The sequence below is a fragment of the Pongo abelii genome, chromosome 4, assembly GCF_028885655.2.
Source record: "Pongo abelii isolate AG06213 chromosome 4, NHGRI_mPonAbe1-v2.0_pri, whole genome shotgun sequence".
Lineage (NCBI taxonomy): Eukaryota > Metazoa > Chordata > Mammalia > Primates > Hominidae > Pongo > Pongo abelii.
In genome coordinates, this window is record NC_071989.2 from 43601089 (window position 1) to 43624296 (window position 23208).

Here is a 23208-nt window from a genome sequence, read left to right on the forward strand (position 1 = left end):
AAAATCAGAATAAACTACAACATTACTCAAAATAATGAAAAAGTTTAAAAGACTACATAGAACTGTCAGTTGAGGAAAATGACAAGACGAGTCTCAATCATTTTAGGAGGTTTATTTGCCAAAGTTAAGGACATGCCCGGGAGACAGGTTTATGCCTTTCTCTGATGATGATTTTGAGGGCTCCAAATTTAAAGGAGAAAGGGTAGGATATTGAGAAGCGCACAGTTTTCACATAAACCAAAGGGGCAGAGGAAAAATATGGGGAATCTGCATTTTACATAAGATAACAGACAAAATGGGGTAGGGGGAACAATCAGATATGCATTTGTGTCTGGCGAGCAGGGTGACTGCACATGTAAAGATAAGCTATCAATTTGCATTGCCATGGTGAAGTTTTAACAGCTCACCAGGAATTTCCTTGTGGGCAAAATATGTGACAGGTATGTAGCTCTTCATCTTGTAGCCATCTTATTTAGGAATCAAAAGCGGGAGGCAGGTTTGTGTGACCCAGTTCCCAGCTTAACTTTTCCCTTTGGCTAAATGAGTTTGGGTCCCAAAGTTTAATTTCCCTTCACAGAACACAGTTTTATTTTACAAAATTAACAAAAACACACAATGTGTAGATACATATTGATAAAAATAAAACTATGTAAAAAGGTAACAGAATATTCAATTTAGTAATAAAATAACCAACTGTGGATGGTTATCTTGAATCGAAGGGTTGGAAATAAGGGATACAGGAAAATCACACACAATAAACTAAATTGAAAGATGGGCCTAATGCTAACACCAAAAATGGACCTCTTGACACTGAACGGCAAAATTGCATTTATCTATCCAGCCTCAGGAAGAGTTACACAACCTCAAGTTTCCTCAAGTGAGGCTGTGTGTCTACGAAATGTGGGGCATGGAGAAGCAAGCATAGCACAGTTTTCCAGGAGGAGCTGGCTTAATAAAAGAGGGTGGAATGTGAGGGGACAAACTTTTCATGGGCAGATCCCCTCTCTAAGTCTACAACCAGATAATTCATTAGTTCAGTGGTGAGAACTAAAAGATGAAACATGAAACAAATTATCCAGGTATAATTGTACCTTATAGAAACTGGACAAGGGGGATGCCACTTTTCCCACTTATACAATCATTCAGTGTATTGAACTACCCCATGAAAAGATAAGTACAATTGCATTAATAGATTAAGTAAACTACAAAAAGGTATGGGGTCACACACCTGTAGTCCCAGCTACTCAGGAGACTGAGACAGGAGGATTGCTTGAGCTCAGGAGTTAAAGGCTGTAATGAGTTATAATCATGCCACTGCACTCCAGCATGCATGACAGAGTAATACTTCATCTCTTAAAAAATAAAGAGAGAAAGAAATTATAGCTTCAAACTCTATGCTATTTTGAAGACATAAAGTAAAATGATAAAAAGAGTTGAAAATAAAGGAGTGGACAAAGATACATCTGAATCTAATCAATTTTTTGAACTTTTAGGTTCAGGGGTACATTGGGTACATTTTAGGTTCAGGTGGGTGGAGGGATGTCTTTTAGTTCTGTCCTTTGTCCAGTACCCATGAAGATAAGCTGTTAATTTACCTTGTTAGGGTGAAATTCAACAACTATTTTAGGGTAAAGATATCAAGGTCCACAAGAAATTTCCTCGTGAGCAAACTGTGAAGATGGTATATAGCCTTTTGTCTTTGTAGCTATCTATTTAGAGGAAAAAATAAGAGGCCATTTTATGTGACTTGGGTCCAAGCTTGACTTCTCCCTTAGACTTAGGGAATTTGGGGTCCTAGTATTTTTATTTGCCCTTCCTAGCTGTTACATGTAAGTTGCTCTGGTGATTTTTCCTGAAGTTTATATTGCCTAACTTCAGTTGGCAGGGCTTTAAGAAAAAGCACAATTTTAATCTTTAGTGAGTCTAACCAAGAAAAATGGAAACATCAGTTCGGAGACTTGTAGAGACAAAAATATTTAGTATTTGGTCTAAATTGTAGCCAAATAACAAAAACTCAAAAACAATGGGCAGGGCTAGAGTCTAATAACAGGTGTACTATAGTGTTTTTTCTGAAATGCAATTTTTCTTTCTTTTTTTTTTTTTTTTTGAGATGGAGTATTGCTCTGTTGCCCAGGCTGGAGTGCAGTGGTGCTATCTTGGCTCACTGCAAGCTTTGCCTCCCAGGTTCACACCATTCTCCTGCTTCAGCCTCCTGAGTAGCTGGGACTACAGGCGCCCACCACCACACCTGTCTAATTTTTTGTATTTTTAGTAGAGACAGGGTTTCACCATGTTAGCCAGGATGGTCTCGATCTCCTGACCTCATGATCCACCCACCTTGGCTTCCCAAAGTGCTGGGATTACAGACTCGAGCCACCACGCCCGGCCCCCACAATTTTTCTTTTTTTAGTCTCTCATTTATACCAAAGACAAATCATAGTAAGACAAATTTATTTGTAAAATGTTTTAGTCTTACTATATTTGGCCTGATTATTTGCATAAAGTATAGCAAGAATAGTGATAAGTGATATAGGCATTTTTTAAGTTGGTGTTGCTAGAACTTTTTCTTTTTTTTTTTTTTTTTTTTTTTTTTGAGATGGAGTCTGTTTCTGTTGCCCAGGCTGGAGTGCAATGGCATGATCCCTGCTCACCGCAACCTCTGCTTCCCAGGTTCAAGCGATTCTCCTGCCTCAGCCTCCCAAGTAGCTGGGATTACAGGCGCCCACCACCACACCTGGCTAATTTTTATATTTTTAGTAGAGACGGGGTTTTGCCATGTTGGCCAGGTTGATTTCGCACTCCTGCCCTCAGGTGGTCCGCCCACCTAGGCTTCCCAAAGTGCTGGGATTACAGGCATGAGCCACTGTGCTCGGCCACCAGAACTTTTTCATAAGGAATCTCAGGTTAGACTTTTAAAAGCTTCTTAAAGCTGAGAAGCCAAGCCAAAGATTTGCCATCAGACTGTGCTTATAAAACCAGTGTATAAAACCGTATAAAATATGTGTGTATAAAACCAGTGAATTCCTCTCTTTTTGAGGTTCCCAAAATATCTGGAGAGTCCTGGGCCTGTCATAAGGTGATATTATTTACTTACCACAAGGTCATCAGGAACCTTATAAGGGAGCCGTGTAGATGAAGCACCAAGCCAGTCTTTCCAAGGGGCTTTTTATTTGCTCTATGAAGACAACCTAAATTGCTCAAAGCAGTCTGGTCATATCCAAAAATATATCATTCCAGTTAAAGCCTTGGCAAAATAACCAGTATATCCAACTGTGAGCTGTTACAAAAGAAAACAGATTCTTACTGAGTGTATGCAAATAAGTATATTGCCATAAATTAAGAATACTCACAAATAGCTTCCAAATTTTGGAGAAATCAGGTACAGAAAGGTAAATGTTTCCATTTTTTTTTTTTTTGAGATGGAGTCTCGCTCTGTCACCAGGCTGGAGTGTAGTGGCGTGATATCGGCTCACTGCAACCACCACCTCCCAGGTTCAAGAAATTCTCCTGCCTCAGACACCTGAGTAACTGGGACTACAGGCGTGTGCCACCACACCTAGCTAATTTTTGTATTTTTAGTAGAGATGGGGTTTCACCATGTTGGCCAGGATGTCTCGATCTCTTGACCTCGTGATCCGCCCGCCTCAGCCTCCCAAAGTGCTAGGATTATAGAAGTGAGCCACCACGCTTGGCAAATGTTTCAATTTTATTCACAAAAGTATACTTTACCCAATTGTTGTAAACTATAAATATTAATATTTAAAATAAAAGTTTTTCTTGACTCAAAAACAAAACACGAAAAGAATCAGCAATAGTTTAAGCAAAAAAGTTACAAAAATTATTTTAGTCTTTTATCGGTTTAGTTCCATGTAATTCATTCCTGTTCTGCTTGAAGTTATCAACTTTCATGAACCTATTAACTTTGTTTACTAGAGTCTTGAAAAATTTCACATTGCTCAATGTTATGATCTCCAAAGTTATCAAAAACCTGTATTCAAGAGTACTTGTCAGGATCCTTATTATGAATTTTTTTGAAGAAGAATCAAATTTTGGACTATAGCTGATTATAAACTGTCTTTCAAGAAGAATAAAAATAAAACAATAAATGTCTATGGATGGCAAAAGACTTACAATAGCCGTAATTAAAGACACAATTGACAGCCAGGTGTAGTGGCTCATGCCTGTAATCCCAGCACTTTGGGAGGCCAAGGTGGTCAGTTCAAAAGGTCAGGAGATCGAGACAATCCTGGCTAACATGGTGAAACCCCATCCCTACTAAAAATACAAAAAAAAAATTAGCTGGGCGTGGTTACAGGCACCTGTACTCCCAGCTACTCGGGAGGCTGAGGTAGGAGAATGGCGTGAACCCAGGAGGTGGAGCTTGCAGTGAACCGAGATGGCACCACTGCACTCCAGCCTGGGTGACATAGTGAGACTCCACCTCCAAAAAAAAAAAGGCACAATTGACAAGAAAATTTGCTTATTTCTGTGGCATATAACAATTTAACACAATAATCATATGACTCATAACATAGGCCAAGACATATCATAATTTTAGGAATCTCATACAATTTTGGAGCACATATTAATAACATTTCTGCAAATGTAACTCAAAGTTAAACACCACTTCTATTTGACAGTGTTTTCCATATGATTTTTATATACCGAAATTAAAAGTTAGTTTCAGGTCAAAAAGACTTAATTTTTGAATATAAAATTTGATTTTGAGAAGTTTGTCAACTATTAAAGGCTTAAAACACTTGATAGGAAAATAAGAAAGGTTTCAAACCCTGGATCCAAATAGAATTACACATAAGTAATCCTTATCTTACACAAATAAGTTACTCATTTGCCGAAGTGATAATTCAAAGATTTCAAAAAGCAAAAACCCTTAATCTTTGATAGAGAGGAGACTCAGTTCTCTAAACAATCAAAAAGACAAAGACAGCATGAGGCGAACTCTCTTTTTTTCTTTTGCAATGTATTTAAAAGGTGAACGAAAAATCTTGTATTTGTTATCTTATATGGAAATTTTGTTAAAAAATTTTTATCTCTATATCAGTATATTATTAATGCTAAAGCTAATTTTAGTAAAGCCTTAGGAACAGGTCTATCTAACCTCAATTAGTTTTGACCACAGAAGATAAGATTTGTATAAACCTTTTATAACCTTTTATAATTTTTTAATTCAGTTTTATCTATTATTAACTATTAAAAATTTAAAACATTAAAACAAACATCTAAACTAAGCTAGGTGTGGCAACTCACACCTGTAATCCCACCACTTTGGGAGGCTGAGGCAGGAGGATCCCTTGAGTCCAGGAGTTCAAGACCAGCTTGGGTAATAAACTGAGATCCCATCTCTATAAAAAAAAAATTTTAATTAGCCAGTTATGGTTGTGTGCACCTATAGTCCCAGCTACTTGGGAAGCCGAGGCAGGAGGAACCCTTGAGCACAGAAGTTTGAGGTTACATAGTGAGCTGATAACACCACTGCAGTCCAGCCCAGGCAACAGAGTGAGACCCCGTCTCAAAACCCTCAAAACTGAACAACATTTTTCTTACCAACAACTATATTTTTATGTCTTTTTAATAACTTTTTTTTTTTAGACTAAATCTTGCTCTGTCACCCAGGCTGGAGTGCAATGGCACATTCTCGGCTCACTGCAACCTCTGCCTCTCAGAATCAAGCGATTCTCCTGCCTCAGCCTCCCGAGTAGCTGGGATTACAGAAGTGTGCCACCACACCCAGCTAATTTTTGTATTTTTAGTAGAGACAGGGTTTCGCCATGTTGGCCAGGCTGGTCACAAACTCCTGACCTCAGGTGATCCACCCACCTCCTCCTCCCAAACTGCTGGGATTACAGGCATGAGCCCCTGCGCCCTTGCCAACCTTCTGTATTTAAAACATCTTTTTTGTATACATTGCATATAGAAGTGTTTTTGTGTATGTTGTATATATTTTGTATATAGAAGCATTTTTTTTGTATCTAGAAGGCTTTTCTTTTCCTTTTTTTTTTTTGTGTGTGTGTGTGAAATAGAGGATCTTACTCTCTTACTCTGTTGCCCAGGCTGGAGTACAGTGGCATGATCATAGTTCACTGCAGCCTAGACCTCCTGGGCTCAAGCAGTCCTCCCACTTCAGCCTCCTGAGTAGCTGGGACTACAGGCATGTGCCACCATGCCTGGCTAATTTTTTTTTTTTTTTTTTTTTTGTAGAGACAAGGTTTCACCATATTGCCCAGACTCATCTTGAACTCCTGGGCTAAAGCAATCTACCAGCTTTAGCCTCCCACAGTGCTGGGACTATAGGCATGAGCCACCATGCCTGGCCTAACCTAGAAGTTTTAATTATACATAATAATTATAATATTAATGCTTAATAACTCTGATTTTTAGTGAAAACTCAAGGAAATAAGTAATTTTAACTGTTATATACCAGATGTAGAGACCAATACAAAGGAAAGAGCTCTCAAGACAATCTCTGTAGGTCCTGATTTCTCTCAGCATGGCCAGGAGGCACAGCTGGACTAGGGAAAATGAGGCACAGGTCATGTCCCCAGTCCTCACAATGGCCACTGGTCTAGGCCACTGGTATGGGCCGCTCATATATATATATATGGCTTGAATATCAGCTTTTAATTAAGCTCACTTCTGACCATGTAGCTCTTTTTTAATTTAAAAAATCAAAAATTTTCTTATTATCAGATTTTAGCTGAGACAAACAGCTAACACTGCTGGCTTTTGAACTTTTTAACCAAAGGCACCCTACATAACCAAGAATGCATGAGGTGTCTCCAAAGAGGCACAAAGAAGTCCTCACAAGATCCAGAACTAACTTCAAAGATAGCTCAAAGAAGTAAGAGTTTTGCTAATCACAAATGGGGTATAATTTGTATCTGTCTGATTATATTCTCTCTAGGGTCTCAGCTTCTCGTCTGGCCATCACAAAAGCCCAAAAAGCCCCATGTGCCCTTACAGATGGAAGACAATCAAAAGCTGTCCATGGAAAGGAAAAAGATGAAAAACAAATGGGTACCCCCAAAAGTAAAAAGTCACACAGTTATCAAACCAAAAGGGGCTGATTCCCTGCCCAGGAGTCAAACCCAGGCCACTCTGGTGAAAGCACAGAATTTTATCTAAACTACAAGGTGGAGCAGACTATTTAGTGAATCTCGAACGGGATCCAAAGTAAGGAGTTTGAGCTCATAAAGGGTTTTAACTTTGCTTTCAGTTAGGGGTTCGCTCTTTAATTTTGTCAAGAGAATTTCTAAAGCTAGCCATGACACCATTATATGTCTTTCTTTTAATGTAATCTTCCTATAAGTACAAATAAGGCAATTGTTGAGAATGAGAGATCTTTAAAAATGTTTTTTGAGTTTAGGAGTCTTTCTAATTTAAAGGATCCATTGTCTGGACATTGGAAATTAGAATTTTCACTGGTATACTTAATTCAATGCAATAGCCTCTACATTGGAAAACCCAAGATATAAATTTCTAGGTTTAATGTAAGTTTTTATCATTTAAGAAAAAGATGTTTCTTGAAGAGGCATAGAAGTGGCAATCCCAAAGAGTCTCTCCCTCAAAAATTTACTCCCAGGAATAGGCCGAGATAGAAAGATTCTTATTGCCACACATGGTTAAGGATGCTGTTTGTGCATACAGTGTCTCTGCTGACTTAGAAATTTGTGGGGATCACCAGTCACAGACCTCTTAATTTGTGACACCAAGTAGGCACTTTTAGGATAGGACTTTTCTAGCACTAACCAGGCAACAAGGGTTGAGGCAACAAAAAGCCTGTAGAGATGGTACTTTTAAAGACAAACTACCTCAAGAGCTTGACACATTTGGAACAAAAAGTGTATTGCTTCAAATCTTATATGACTCTGATTCCCAGCCATTTTCAGACTGGCCACCACACATGATCCGAAAATTGTGCCACCCAAATGACAGAGACAGAGAGTGCTCCCACTTGGTCACAGGTCAAGCTCAAGGACATAAGACAAGAGGGGAACCTCATCCAGTTTTTATTTTGGAGACCCACAGCAAAGTTTATACGCTGCTCTGATCACAATCAAAACTGACCAGTTTTCAGGGTTGGCTTGAAAAACGGGCTTATAGGAGGTTTAGGCCCATGTTCCACCCTATGGTGTCCTTCTTTATCACAGAACAACACAGAAAGACAAAGAAGAAAACTGTTTCTGGGAGGAGAAAGACCAAACGATATGAATATTCATACCAAAAAGTACATCAGAGTTGTTAGACCCACTACTAGCCACACAAATATTTTTCTCCTATTAATCAAAATTTTGCAGAGGAAAAAGAGACATACAGTGATTTTTGCCATCCACTTGACTGGATTCCACAGAGAGAGAGACAGAGAGCCTGCTTGGTAAGAAAATCTTAGCTTTCTGCCATCTAGTCAGGTCCTAGGTTCCCTTCACTGCAGTTTCCAGAACAGCAAAGAGATTTTGGGATCCTGCTGACAGCGCCAAAACTGTAGAAGCTAAGGGAATATTTCCCTTCATCCTCTGAAGGTTTGATGAAAAATCAACTGACAAAAGGCCGATTACTAGGGGAGATGGCATAGAAATTTACTAGCATGCATTGGGGGAAAGTCACAAGTGATTACCCTAACAATGGGGTATGAATGTTTATATACCAACTTAAGGTTACCAGAAAGAATGGGGGCTTAAGTCTGGCTACATCAATACAGGTTTTCTCTACAGATGAAGATCTCCCTCATAAAACACAGTTTTTAGGACTACTTCTGTTTGCAGGCCCTCTGAACCACTATCATGAAGTATGTCAAACAAATAGATTTTGGAGTGAAATGTTTTTATTTCCTCAGGAAACCAGCCCTAACAACTCTGAGGCAAGAAGAGGCTTCGGGACTGGATATGGGACTTATGTGACAGAAAGTCTTCTACCTCTTCAAAAGCGCAAACACACTTTATTTCTGTTAAAGAAAAAAATGTAACACAGTTGTTAAGATAGTAAAGCAGACTTCATTCAGCATTAGTGCCATAGGTGTACTTTGCAATAGAGGATAGAGACTGGGATCAGCTCCTAATACAAGGAAAATAAGGGATTTACAGCCAAAGACTGAGAGGTAGGGATGGAACGTGGGGAAGGACAGGGGTTAGTGAATGGAAAATTACTAAAAGGATAGGTTAATTTTTTCTAAAGTGACCTAACAGTATTCTTGCTATAGGCAGACCAGGGTGATCAGATATCAATTGGAGAATAAGGAATGTGGTCAGATATCGAGGGTGAATCAGATATTGAAGACAGGGGATGCTGGCTAAAACTGGGCTCTTGAGGCAATGTCCAAGGTCCAAGCATAGGTGGGAAAGGGGTGAGGAGACTGTGTCTAAGGTTTGGTCAAGAAGGGTCTTTGTCAGTCCCTTCTACTTCACTCTGTAAAACCCCCTAGTAATTTTATTGGAACCTTAGGGAAGGTGTTACACAAACACAATTTAAGCTCAAGGTTGCCAGGAGATTTTGACCCCTTCATCCTACAAATTCATGTGGTGGCCACTGTGATGAAGGAAACCCACATATTCTGGAAGAGGGAAGGCCTTGCTCATTTCTCACAAATCTGCTCATCCAGAATTGGCCTCACCAGTTAGGAGACTCAATTCATTTGGACCAATCCTGTCTTTCCACTAGAACTTTCCTGGCTCTACTTAAGCCCATTTTCCCCAAATGTGTTCTTCCGGAATTGGCTTTGCTAAGTGACTGCTTGGTTCTCTCCGCTTCTTCCTCATGCGTCTTCCTAGTTCAGCATAAGCCACCACACTGATCCTAGGTTGACCCTTTCTTCAACACCTGGAACAGCATCCAGGAACCTAGACAGAAGTCAATTTGGAGATTTGTTTGGCATCCTGGTCCCCACCCAAAATTGAGGTCCTAGCTCTGCAAACCACCCCCAGAGTACTCTGGTATCTCTATCCTGCACTCCTGGCTTCTCTTTCCATTCCCAGCTTTCCTATGGTGCAGGAAGGTGCCTCCCCTTTGGCCCCACATCCCCAGTAACTTACTTGAGACAAAGTTGCAATGTAAAAAGCCATGTTTGCTCATTTCTGTTGCCAGCATAATTTCACAAAGCCCCTGACTCTGTGATGATGTCCTTCTGTCTGGGAGAATGCTTTAAAAACAAAACGGGCTGGGCACAGCGGCTCATGCCTGTAATCCCAGCACTTTGGGAGGCTGAGGCAGGTGGATCACCTGAGGTCTGGAGTTTGAGACTAGCCTGGCCGACATGGTGAAACCCCGTCTGTACTAAAATACAAAAATTAGCCAGGCGTGGTGGCAAGTGCCTGTAATCCTAGCTACTCGAGAGGCTGAGGCACAAAAATCACTTGAACCCAGGAGGTGGAGGTTGCAGTGAGCCGAGATCGCACCACTGCACTCCAGCCTGGGTGACAGAGTGAGAGTTTGTCCAAACAAACAACAACAACAACAAAAACAGGCAGGATACAGCACATTGCCCCCCACATCTCCTGTCTGAGTCACTATGTTCCTTAAAAGATAAATGGGCTGGGCGCAGTGGCTCATGCACGTAATCCCAGCACTTTGAGAGGTCAAGGCAGGTGGATCACCTGAGGTCAGGAGTTCAAGACCAGCCTGGCCAACATAGTGAAACCCCGTCTCTAAGAAAAATACAAAATTTAGCTGGGCGTGGTGGTGGGTGCCTGTAATCCCAGCTACATAGGAGGCTGAGGCAAGAGAAACGCTTGAACCCGGGAGGCAGAGGTTGCAGTGAGCCAAGATCGCGCCACTGCACTCCTGCCTGGGCGACGAGAGCAAAACTCCATCTCAAAAAAAAAAACAACAAAAAAAAACCCCACATAAATGAACTCAGTCCTTGCACATAATATGTGTCACATATTTTCCTACACATAATATGTGACAGAGTTAGTGATTATGCTCTATAATCTATAACCCGATGTACTCTTGCACCCAAGCATTGATGTGATTCTGCTTTAATGTAAAATCTGAGCAAGTTTGATGTAAGTTCTGAAGGCATACTGAAACCTCAATGACCTGTATATAAGTTATGAGCAGAAACGCTGTTTCTAAGCAGTTTGCAAAATCTCTCTAAAAGACTCCTCCAGGGCTATAAGTCCCCAGTTTGTAGTCCTCAGAAAGACTTCTAAATAAAACTAAATTTAAATATTTAAAAGCTTGATTTTTTTTTCTTTAGTTGACATTAACAAAGATTATCTCCTTGACCAATCTCTAGACAGGTTCCTGGGAGTACTCTTTACTAAGCTTCAACCTTGGTCTATAAAGACTTGAAAAACACTAACACAGTGTCTAACAGCTCAAGGCCACAACTCTGGGATGACCCTAGCCCTCCTTTAGGTGCCTGACTGAGAAAGATCAAGGCTACAAAAAGAATATACTGTGTGTTCCAGGCAAGACCTGAAAATAGGGCTGTGTCTCCCAGCCTCTGTGGGAGGGCAGGAGCCTAGCTTTGTTTAGCCCCAGTTAGGAGACTCAGTTCATATGGACCAATCCTCCCTTTCCACTTTCTATAATTTTTCACTTTCCTGTTTCTACTCAGGTCTTCCTCACTCACACCCCTCCCTATTCCCTCAGTCTCCCTTTAAAACACCCAGAAGTTTTAAACAACTCTATACAAATAAAAGTTGTGTTCATGCTGGACTCCTCCCTATTGCACCAAGGGCCATGCACTTGTCCTGGCCCAGCCCCTGGCCACCAGCTCCTCTGCTCGCTGTCCTTCCTCAGCAGCCAAACCAGAAACATGCATGGGTAAGAATTTTGAATTTTTGCACAGTTTTATCATGTGGGCAAAAACACATGTACAAAGTTCTCTGCAGGCACAATCTCTACCATTGTGTTTGAGCAAACCTAGAGGTGTCTTGGTAGCAATACCTTTTGGCACAGGATCACCCTGTGCCAAAAGCAATACCTTTTGGCACAGTCTCAATGAAAGAAATTTCAAGGAGGCCAAAGGCAGGTGGCAGAGGCAGCCTTGCATCAACTCAGCCACTGCTCTTGGGCTCTACTGCCAACAAGACTTGGAACATTGGGTGGTGGCTGTTGGGAGGCAGGAGGAGGGTGATGCTTGGTAGGTCTCCATCATCTGATTTCTCAGGCTCCAGTTGTCTGTTCCTGGAGCAGAGTGATCCAGCCAAGTGAGGCAGTCAGGGAGTGCATTGGCAGGGCTCAAGGGAGGCTGTGACTTGGGGGCATCTCTGGGGGCATCTGTGTCTCCTCCTGGGTTGCAGTCATCAGTTCCTAGGTGGGTGGTTCTGTGCCCGGCCTAAAGGTGCTATGCACTCTGGGTTCTTGCCTCAAGTGGGCCCATTTCAGAAGTCCACAGGAATGGGAAAGCAATTCAATGTCCTGGTGGTCCCAAGAGAGGTGACCCAGCTTTGGATAGAAAGCAGGCTGCCAGGGACTTGAATCCTCTGGTACACTGGAACATGCTCTACAGAATCTCAGGCCTCAAACACAAGTTGTTGAAAGTGCTTCACATCTGTCCTGTTCCAGGTGACAAAGGATGAGTGCCCTTTTTTGTGGTCTTCTGGCTGATTAGGCAGTCCCAAGCAGATAGGGGCAAGCTGGGTGGTGACAGGAAGCCCAGAACTGATCACAACAGAAGACTGGCCTGGTGTTATAAACATAAAAGCCAATCACCTTTGATGAAATTTTCTAGAATGAAATCCTTTTGGTGACAGACTGGGTTAGAAGTTGAAAAGAAAAGTATTAGCTTCCTAGAAGGAAGCTCTTTTGGGGGACACTGGCTTGTAGTATGCTGATTATCGCCCCAAATCATGTAGGTAGTTCTGAAACCCAGGTCTCTTAGCAGAGGAATTCTTGGGGAGATGCCTAAGGAATGGTCTGGGTTTTGGATTAGAGGTGGGGCAGAGATAGTTGTACATTCCTAACTTGGACTTTCACAAGCCCAGTTTTGGCTTTTACTGATGAATTGCTAAGTTAGAAGGATTTCAGAATGTGTGTGTACATGTGTAATAGCAAGAAGCCAAGTTCTCCAGCTGGCTGACTCGGTTATTTTATCATCTCTGAAATGGAAGTGAAATTTGCTCTCATTTTACAAGGTGGCTTTCATGAAGGCATTCCATATAAAAGTGAATATTTAACAGAGCATAGCAGAAAATAATTTGGTCAATTGCTATTAATACTAATATCATTATTATTGATTTTATCATGGATTCAAAGATAAAGTAATGAGAACAAATGTAAAACGGTACCTTTCTTGGAGTATTCTGTCTGAAAGTGGATTGTGTTTCCTTCTCATATCATAGCCATAATGAAATTGTAATACGTTTTCATCTGAGTCAAACTTTCTGTTTGCAAAAACATCAAGGGGTATGAGAACTAAAAATAAAATCCTAAGGCCTCCAACCAATTGAATGGACCCTCTATTGGCCAAGGGGACCCCAGAGAAACCTGAGTTCCTAGCTATGACAAGACAGGAGGTCAGATATAGCTTGTTATACCTACTCCCTTTTGCGGTTTAAACATGACTGACTAGCATTATTATTACAATAGGAATCATGAGACTGACAGAACAGACTCCTTGTAGCATTAAGACACCAAATTATAAATGAGACCTAAGGCTGTGCCAGGCAAGGGTTAAATCACACATCTCTACACTTAAAAAACAAATTATGTTCTAACTACCACAAGGTTTTTTTTTTTTTTTTTTCTAGCAGCTAATCAAGCACTGGCCTTGAGATAATCACTATTAAAACCATTACAGTTCATCCATCGCCAGACAGTGACTAACTGAGGCCCTTGTTCCACAAGCTATAACTGCAGCTTTGATTGGACAAGAGACTGATTTCAGTAACTTTCTCCTAATAAGAAGACCACCAGCATGGACTGTTCACAGAGGCTGCGCATTTGAGTGCCTTCGTGTCCCTGCTTCACCTTTTGACATATATAGCCTAATTGCAATACATTTGAATGTTGTCTCCACCCCAGAATGAATATGGGCTATATGTAACAGGCATATTTATTCAGTACACATGCATTAGGAACACATTCATGAATATTTATATGCCTCCTGTAACCTGTTGAATATGTATACTTGGTCAACCCATTCAACATAAATCCCTGTTCCACCCTCCACTTCCTCAAAGTGCCTGCTTCTGTCTTTGGCTGGGGACTACACTTTCCAGCCTGTCAGAATAACCACCCTACAGGCCGTAACACTTTATAAGAAATAAAATTAAGTCTGGGCATGGTGGCTTACACCTGTAATACCAGCACTTTGGGAGGCCAAGGTGGGCAGATCACTTGGGGCCAAAACCAGCCTGGACTTCGAAACCAGCCTGGCCAACATGGCAAAACCGTGTCTCTACAAAAAAAGAAAAAAAAAAGAAATAAAGTTGTCCGGGGACAGTGACTAACACCTGTAATCCCAGCATTTTGGGAGACTGAGGCAGAGGGGTCACCTGAACCCAGGGGTTTGAGACCAGCCTGGGTAACATGGAGAAACCCCATCTCTACAAAAAGTACCAAAATTAGCCAGGCATGATGGCACATGCCTGTAGTCCCAGCTACCAAGGAGGCTGAGGTGGGAGGATCTCCTGAGTCTGGGGAAGCTGAGGCTACAGTGAGCCATGATTGTGCCATTCCACTCCAGCCTGGGTGATAGAGTGAGACCCTGTCTCAAAAAAAAAAAAAAAAGAAAAGAAAAGAAAAGAAAATCTCCTTTCTAAATTAATAATTGTGTGATTTTTTTAAGTTGACAGATACAAATACAGACTTTTTTGGTCAAATATCATTCTTACTGTAAAAGTCTGATTAGTTTCAACATTTCACAAGCATGTGTTGATATCCTTCCATATGCCAGATGCGGTGATGGGAGGCATATACACAAAGATGAAGGACTGGCTACAGCTTTCACAGATCTTACAACCTACTGAGAGAGCAAAGACACAGTGAAGAGACCATTCAGAATACAGCCAAACTCCAAGATCACTGGGAGAGCTTATTTAAAGACCAGAAAGGTTACTGAACATGGTGACTCTCTTCAAAGCCAGACCTTTGTCCTTGAATTTAGGGCTTAAAAAACAATAGTAGGGCCGGGCGCGGTGGCTCATGCCGGTAATCCCAACACTTTGGGAGGCCAAGGTGGGCAGATCACCTGAGGTCAGGAGTTCGAGACCAGCCCGGCCAACATGGTGAAACCCTGTCTCTACCAAAAATACAAAAAAAAAAAAAAAATTACCTGGGCTTGGTGGCAGGTACCTGTAATCCCAGGTACCCGGGAGGCTGAGACAGGAGAATCACTTGAACCCGAGAGGCAGAGGCTGCAGTGAGCCGAAAACGCACCATTGCACTCCAGCCTGGATGACAAGAGTGAAACTCCATCTCAAAACAAAAACAAACAAACAAACAAAAACAGTAGAAAACCTAATGAGAAATCATGGCACAGGAAAACAGAATAGCAGAATGGTCAGAGGAAGCATAGAAGTTTACCTATTTGAAAGATTTATGAGACACTTAAGACGGAAGAGCTTCTGCCTTAAAATGGTGGGACAGACAAGATTTATTTGAGCTCAGCAGCACTTGAAGTCCACTGGAGAGGTGTAGAGCAGCTAGCCCATGTTATGGTTGCAATGGAAAAAAGTCAATAGGGTGAGAATCAAGAATGGATCCATCTTGTGGATGATGACATCATTCAGCAACAAGGTGCAATTGCTACAATAGAGGATCATATTTCCAAGCCAGGTCCAAAGAGGCATCAGGGCTGTCAAGCTTAGGTATAAATGTTGACAAAATCTTCCTTTGGATTACCTAAGGCTCTGAATTTCTGGGAAGATCTTGATGCCCTCTAACCCCAGCAAATTGATGCTAGCTATACATTGAATCTGACAGTGGCAGCTCAGACAGATTTTAAACACATTTTGTATGTATCCATTCGTACACATCTACATATTAAAAACATGTCTTCAAGTTTGAGCTTTCTTGGTGTATCTCAGGTACCTTTTGACGTGGTTCTCTTTTTATTGTATGTACTAATAGAGTGAGAACCTACTTATTACTTGGGGACTGCACCAAGCTATTCATGATAGCTTGACTCCCATGACCCAAACACCTCCCTTTAGGTCCCACTTCCAATATTATCAAAATCTTTTTTATTTAATTAATTAATTAATTAATTTTTTGAGATGGAGTGTCACTCTGTTGCCCAGACTGGAGTGCAGTGGCGCGATCTCGGCTCACTGCAAGCTCCACCTCTCGGGTTCATGCCATTCTCCTGCCTCAGCCTCCCAAGTAGCTGGGACTACAGGTGCCCGCCACCATGCCTGGGTAATTTTGTGTGTGTGTGTATTTTTAGTAGAGATGAGGTTTCACCGTGTTAGCCAAGATGGTCTTGATCTCCTGACCTTGTGATCAGCCCGCCTCAGCCTCCCAAAGTCCTGGGATTACAGGTGTGAGCCACCGCGCCTGGCCTTTTTTATTTTTATCAAGACAGGGGTCTCTCTGTGTTGCCCAGGCTGGTCTTGAACTCCTGGCCACAAGCTATCCTCCTGCCTTGGCTTCCCAAAGTGCTAGGATTACAGGTGTAAGCCACTGCTCTGTCCCGAACCAAATTTCAACATGAGATTTGGAGGGGGACAAATATTGAAACAATATCATTGAGATTAAAAATTATTAGAGAAGTTTCAGGGTTAGAGCCATGCTTCAGTTTAATCCTCAGTATAAGAATTATGTAGAACTAAGACAAAATGATGAGGAAAAGATTGCTAGAATAATAAGGAATTGTTATATATCATGGAAATATTGACACAAAACTATCAAAAATAATTGAGGGACCGGTGTGGAGGCTCATGCCTGTAATCCCAGTACTTTAGGAGGCCGAGGCAGGCAGATTACAAGGTCAGGAGATCGAGACCATCCTGGCTAACACGGTGAAACCCCGTCTCTACTAAAAATACAAAAAATTAGCTGGGCGTGGTGGCAGGCGCCTGTAGTCCCAGCTACTCAGGAGGCTGAGGCAGGAGAATGGTGTGAACCTTGGAGACGGAGCTTGCAGTGAGCCGAGATGGCGCCACTGCACTCCAGCCTGGGTGACAGAGCAAGGCTCTGTCTCAAAATAAATAAATAAATAATAATAATAATTGAAGCTGGACATGGTAGATCATGCCTGTAATCCCAACACTTTGGGAAACCAAGGCAAATCTTTGGTTTCTGATGACCCAGAAGTGTAAAAGTACGAAACTGGAAGACTATCGCATCCTTCTCCTCAGTTTCAGCACAGATGTATTGTTTCACCATCTAGGAACTTGAAGGTTTGAAGGACTGTTAAGTTTATCTGCATGCAAGAGCAGAGATCCCACGTTACTGCCTGCCTGCACAGGACAGAAGTCTGGACAGCTTCCACGTGCTGAGTGATACACAGAGAACACCCAGTTTTGCTAAGATGGGAACTACTCTGTGTGCAGGGAAATGACTGGGACTCAGAGACTTTCTCATCGCCATGAGCATTTTGGAAGACTGTCCAGACAGGCCTGTCTGTGGACAGATGTCCCAGTTTCAAGTGCCTTCAAGGGAAGTGAGTGCTACAAACAATGTGGCTGAGTGAGACTAAGAAAAGCTAGAAGACACAAGAGCTGGCAGACGTAAGAGACTAGGGTCATGTTGTCCATGTGGACAGGGATCCTGGAACTCTGCCCTTCTCTAAGGGCTTTTCTTTCCTACTTAACATCCTGCCCTCTCAGCACTGGTGCTATAGCCACCAGGCTGCCCAGTGCTGAGTTCTTCTTACTGCACATGCCACCTCTTGGATATCTTTCAAATCATGTATCCCATTTTATTTCCAAGGGCTTAATCATTTTGGAATTTGCAGTTGCACTCTAACTTATTTTTTCCCAATCCTTTATTGAAAAGCACATTTGGGCTGGGTGCAGTGGCTCACACCTGTAATCCCAGCTCTTTGGGAGGCCGAGGCGGGCGGATCACAAGGTCAAGAGTTCCAGACCAGCCTGGCCAACATGGTGAAACCCCGTCTCTACTAAAAATACAAAAATTAGCTGGGCATGGTGGCAGGCGCCTGTAATCCCAGCTACTTGGGAGGCTGAGGCAGGAGAATCATTTGAAGCCAGGAGGTGGAGGTTGCAGTGAGCTGAGATACTGCCATTGCACTCTAGCCTGGGCGACAGGGCGAGACTCCACCTCAAAAAAAAAAAAAAAAGGAGAAAGAAAGAAAAAAAAAAAGGCCGGGCGCGGTGGCTCACGCCTGTAATCCCAGTAGATTACAGTAGTAATCAGTAGTAGAAGTGTGACAATTCTAAATAGATCTAGAAGCAAACTTCTTTAGTACATTAGTACATGTCATTCATGAAGAGAGTTTTTCTAATTGAAAAATCTTTAAGTCATTCAGAAGAATAAAACCGAAAATGTTTCCAATAACTGAGCCCTAGAAGCTCTTAGGTCTGAAGGGTTCAGTCCCAGCGAAGTCCACAAGGGCAATATGAGGGCCCTCACTGGGGTGTCTCTGCATGGGGAAGTGGGCAGTACTGTGAGCCAGGAGCAAGTCTGGGGTTCCTTTCCTTTCCTGGTTCCACCATGTAGTTAGCCTTTCTTCACAGCTTCAGGGGTGGCCTGTGCTCTCCAAGGCACTCTGGACATGTGTCTGTCCACCTCCCCAAGTACTGGCTTTTAGCTAATATAAGCCCCATTGGGATGCAGCATCTGTGTCTTCTTGAAGGAACTGCGGCATCTTGGCAATTTCAGTCATTGATTCTTAGGCAGGTGGGTCTCAGTGTTTTGGCCTCTCTCAACTCTGGGAATGTCTCCTTGCCCTGTGCATACCAACACAACAGCCAACATGCACGAGAGTTCAAAAAGGGCAGCTGGGGTGATACTTACCTGATTCAGTGTTTTCAAATTTCTAACAGTTTCACCCTTAGGGAGCCAGTTTGCAGTTTGGTTCTTTGAGTTTGGTTCTGAGAGCCATTCCTGAAGTTCGGTTGAAAATCTGCCTTCACCTTTCCATCAAATTTTAAGTTATCTTTAACCCCTAATAAATCTCTATATGCTTAAACTGTTTGAGTGTGCTGTTTCTTTTCCTAAAAACCAAAAAAGGAAATATGAGTGATATCACATTCAATTTTATGTCTACAAACTTATTACATCCTTTTCAAAAATAATATTCTTAAAGAAATGAATCTAGGCCAGGCACGGTGGCTCACGCCTGTAATCCCAGCACTTTCGGAGGCCGAGGAGGGTGGATCACGAGGTTAGGAGATTAAGACCATCCTGGCTAACACAGTGAAACCCCGTCTCTAATAAAAATACAAAAAAAATTAGCCGGGCGTGGTGGCAGGTGCCTGTAGTCCCAACTACTCTGGAGGCTGAGGCAGGAGGATGGCGTGAACCTGGGAGGCGGAGCTTGCAGTGAGCCGAGATTGCGCCACTGCACTCCAGCCTGGGCGACAGAGCAAGACTCCGTCTCAAAAAAAAAAAAAAAAAAAAAAAAAAAAATGAATCTAGATTCCTTAATAAAACATGTAAATAAATATTCAAGATATATTTTGTTTTTGGGATATTTTGAGAATGTTTATTTTTTATGATCACAACTTTCAGATAAGAAAAACACAAAAGAAAAACTCTCAACATTTCATCTTGAAAGTTTATAAATATTTTTTCTTAATGCTCTCCCACAAAGAAGTAAGTAAAATATTTAAATAGACATTTTGATCTCTTTTGTATGTGTTAATTCCTATCTTTTTAATTTAATTTAATTTTTTTTTCGTTTTACTTTGTGTGTGTGTGTTTTGACAGGGGCGGGGGGCGGGGGCGTTTTCCCCGTGTTACCCAGGCTAGTTTTCAACTCCTGGCCTCAAGCAATCCTTCTGCTTCAGCCTCCCAAATCCCTGAGATTACAGGCATGATCCACCACGCCCTGCCAAATTCCATTAACACAGTGTTCAGAACAGGAGCAAGGAGCTCCTCCAATCCTTGCTGAGTACCGAACTAGTCCAGAAATGGGGGCATCAGGAGTGTGATGTGCTTAGGAACTGGGAGTGCTCATGGTTGGGTGGGGTGTGGGAGAGAACCATGAAACTGAAAGTGAAACATCAAGATGAAAGTGCCGCTTCTTAGACGAAAATTGTCCAAGGAAAGGTTTCCCACGTAACCAGATTCCAGACCTACCCCAATCCCAAGTCCCAGGTGTACCGAGATTGTATGATTGAATTTGAAACCAATAATTACAGCTCCATTGTCACTGACCATGCTGGAGCCTCCCACACACAATCCCTAGTCTATAGGCCTACCCTGCCTGCAAACAGAAAAATGTCATTCTCTAAACCCATGCCAGGATGACTGCAGAATAGGCCAGAATCAGACGTCTGTCCCCTACCACTTGCTCTTCTCCAGCCCGATTATTTGATCCAAAGCATTAAGAAGCAGGAGAATGGTAGAGATGGCAGGGAGAGCAACAGGAAGGCTTCAGAAAGGCGCCCTGGCACACTCGGACTAAATTTTAGGAGGACCCAGTAGAGGCATTTCAGGGCTAAGCACAGTTGCAGGGGCTGTTGTCTGTCTGCTGAATCTTTCGGCAGCCCAACCCATGTCCGCAATTTTGACTTCTGGCAGCTCTCTACCCTTGGCCGGCTTCCCCCTCCCAGAAGCCCTCAAACCCTGACCGCAGACAACCCCCCCACACACCCCTTGGCCAACAAAGCCAAGATACCCAGGACCAAGGGCCAGTTCCCCCAATGGGCCTCCCCACCACCACCTGCCCCACCAATCTCCTCTTTCCTCAACGACCAACCAGGAACACAAATGTAATCCTAGCACTTTGGGAGGCAGAGGCAGGTGGATCACGAGGTCAGGAGCTCGAGACCAACCTGACTAACATGGTGAAACCCCGTCTCTAGTAAAAATACAAAAATTAGCCAGGTGTGGTGGCATGTGCCTGTAATCCCAGCTACTCAGGAGGCTGAGGCAGGAGAATCGCTTGAATCCGGGAGGCGAAGGTTGCACTGAGCCGAGATCGTGCCACTGCACTCCAGCCTGGACGACAGAGCAAGACTCCGTCTCAAAAAAAAAAAAAAAAAGCCTGCATGAGTCCTGATGATGGCCTTGGAAAAGATGATGAGGTCACAGGATCTAGCAGCTATCCGAGCAAGTGAGTCTAGGGAGAAAAATAATGTGGAAGAAAGAAAACTGAGAGGACAAGAAGCCTTGGTTGGGAAATATAAACAACAACAAACTAGGAGAATTGAAGAGTGAATCAAACTACAATGGACATGTCACCTTTTGTCCACTAGAGACACTACTGCCACATGCCCTCCCTCCCAACGGTAACCTAATTCATTTGCGGGGGGGCGGGGGAGTGGGGAGAAAGACAGTTTGGCTTTGGGTTCCTGCTGGCAGATCCATTCTGTCCTCGGTCCTCGTCCCCTTGGTTTTGTATCTTTGAAAGCAGGGAATGGCACTGAAGAGGACTAGCGGTGCGATCCTGCATTTCAGTTGAAGGACCAAATCTCATCTCTCCCAGTGTTGGGCCTGATGACTCCTGCACTATTTGATGATCTCGGGTGCCTTGAGGGGGAGGACCATGGACTTGGCTGGTTTCAGCAGCCCAGCGGATTTCAGCGTTTGACAACCTGGAAGTTTTGCTGCCCCCTCACGGTGGGAGAAAAGCGGTGGGTCCTGCACAGGCCGAAGAACCACTAGAGGGCAGCAGCACACCAGGCTCCATAAGACTGTTGTTGCAGTGTCGACCCTGGCTCATACAGTGCTAACAGAATTGATCAATGCTGTCGTTCTAAATTCAGCCACGAGGAGGTGGTGCTGCTTTCCACAGACTGGGATGTTTCTAGAACTTTCTAGGACTTTCATGTCTAGCATACACCTGAGATGACTCTAGAAAGTCCCTCAATGAGTCAACCCTTGGTTTTATCCCTAATAAAATGGGTTCATGGGGTCAGTAGTTGAGGTATTTACTGCCTTCCCTCCCCCTCCACACACACATCCTTTATGCTTAGATTTTTCCGTACCAGAAATTTGAATCATGTTGGGAAAGCATGAAAGACAATCATCCACTGTAAGTTTAGTAACAGTTTGGCAAAGCCTGAAAATTATGTGTAAAATAGTGCTTTAGGAGTTCTAGAAACTGAATAGCAAACTCATTTTCTGGTATGTTGACTTTCAGAAGGCAAATGAATCATTCTTAAAACAGTTTAGTTTAAAAACAAATGTCAACAAGCATTTGTTGAGTGTCTGCCATGAAGCAACCACTGTACTAGGCTCATGGTACAAAGATGAATAAGACCAGGGTCAAGACAAGAATTTAGGCTGAGGGAGACAGCAGGCACATTTGATGTGACACTTCTTATATGTGGAAGGCCTCACAGACAGAGCTACAGGGACAGGACTTAAAGATGCTAATTCTTCAACTTTAAATTTTTGTCCCCCTAGGGCACGATGAATTATTAACAAATGTTGTTTCTTAGAATTCCGAAAATTAGCTTTTGAAAAGCATGATTATATTGTATTATATTCTGATTTGTGAAAAAGTAGAAATTTGTTAAATGTAAATATTTAAAATAGGCTACAATTTTTGGAAACTTGGGATTTCTTGAATTTTTTTTTTTTTTTTTGAAATGGAGTCTTGCTCTGTCCCCCAGGCCGGAGTGCAGCAGTGCGATCTCGGCTCACTGCAAGCTCTGCCTCCCGGGTTCACACAATTCTCCTACCTCAGCCTTCATAGTAGCTGGGACTACAGGCACCCGCCACCACGCCCGGCTAAGTTTTTTGTATCTTTAGTAGAGACAGGGTTTCACCGTGTTAGCCAGGATGGTCTCAATCTTCTGACGTCGTGATCCGACCTCCTCGGCCTCCGAAAGTGCTGGGATTATAGGCCTGAGCCACTGCGCCCGGCCGATTTCTTGATTTTTTAATATACCAGGAACCTCTAAAATGAAAGTGGTCCTGATGACCTCTAGGAGACCACAGAGAAGATATAGTCTCAGTTTCCTCAAAAAAATTCTAATCTAGGGAAGAGAGACACATTAACAGGCCACTTTAGTACCGTGTAAGAGGAAGCTTTCTTAAGCCCTATGCATGAATCCTTTAAGACAAACCAATACCAACAATTTGCCAAAAACATGTCCTAAACTGCACTGCTCAGTGCTGAGAGAAAGCATGCTGAATTTAAAAAAATTTTTTTTTAGTCAGAGCCAT

General features: G+C 42.5%; 1 long non-coding RNA gene across 4 annotated transcripts in view; it reads left to right on the plus strand.

The window, feature by feature from the left end:
• LOC134761390 (uncharacterized) overlaps positions 1 to 16944 on the plus strand; it is a 52473-nt gene extending 35529 nt beyond the window's left edge. The window contains exons 4-5 of one of the 4 annotated variants that reach the window (XR_010139950.1): positions 6923 to 7191; positions 8852 to 16944. This is a non-coding gene — a long non-coding RNA (uncharacterized LOC134761390). Of the gene's footprint in view, positions 1 to 6922 lie in introns of all 4 variants that reach the window. The other 3 variants (XR_010139947.1, XR_010139948.1, XR_010139949.1) reach the window with 3 other exon arrangements.
• The last annotated feature ends 6264 nt before the right edge of the window (positions 16945 to 23208 follow it).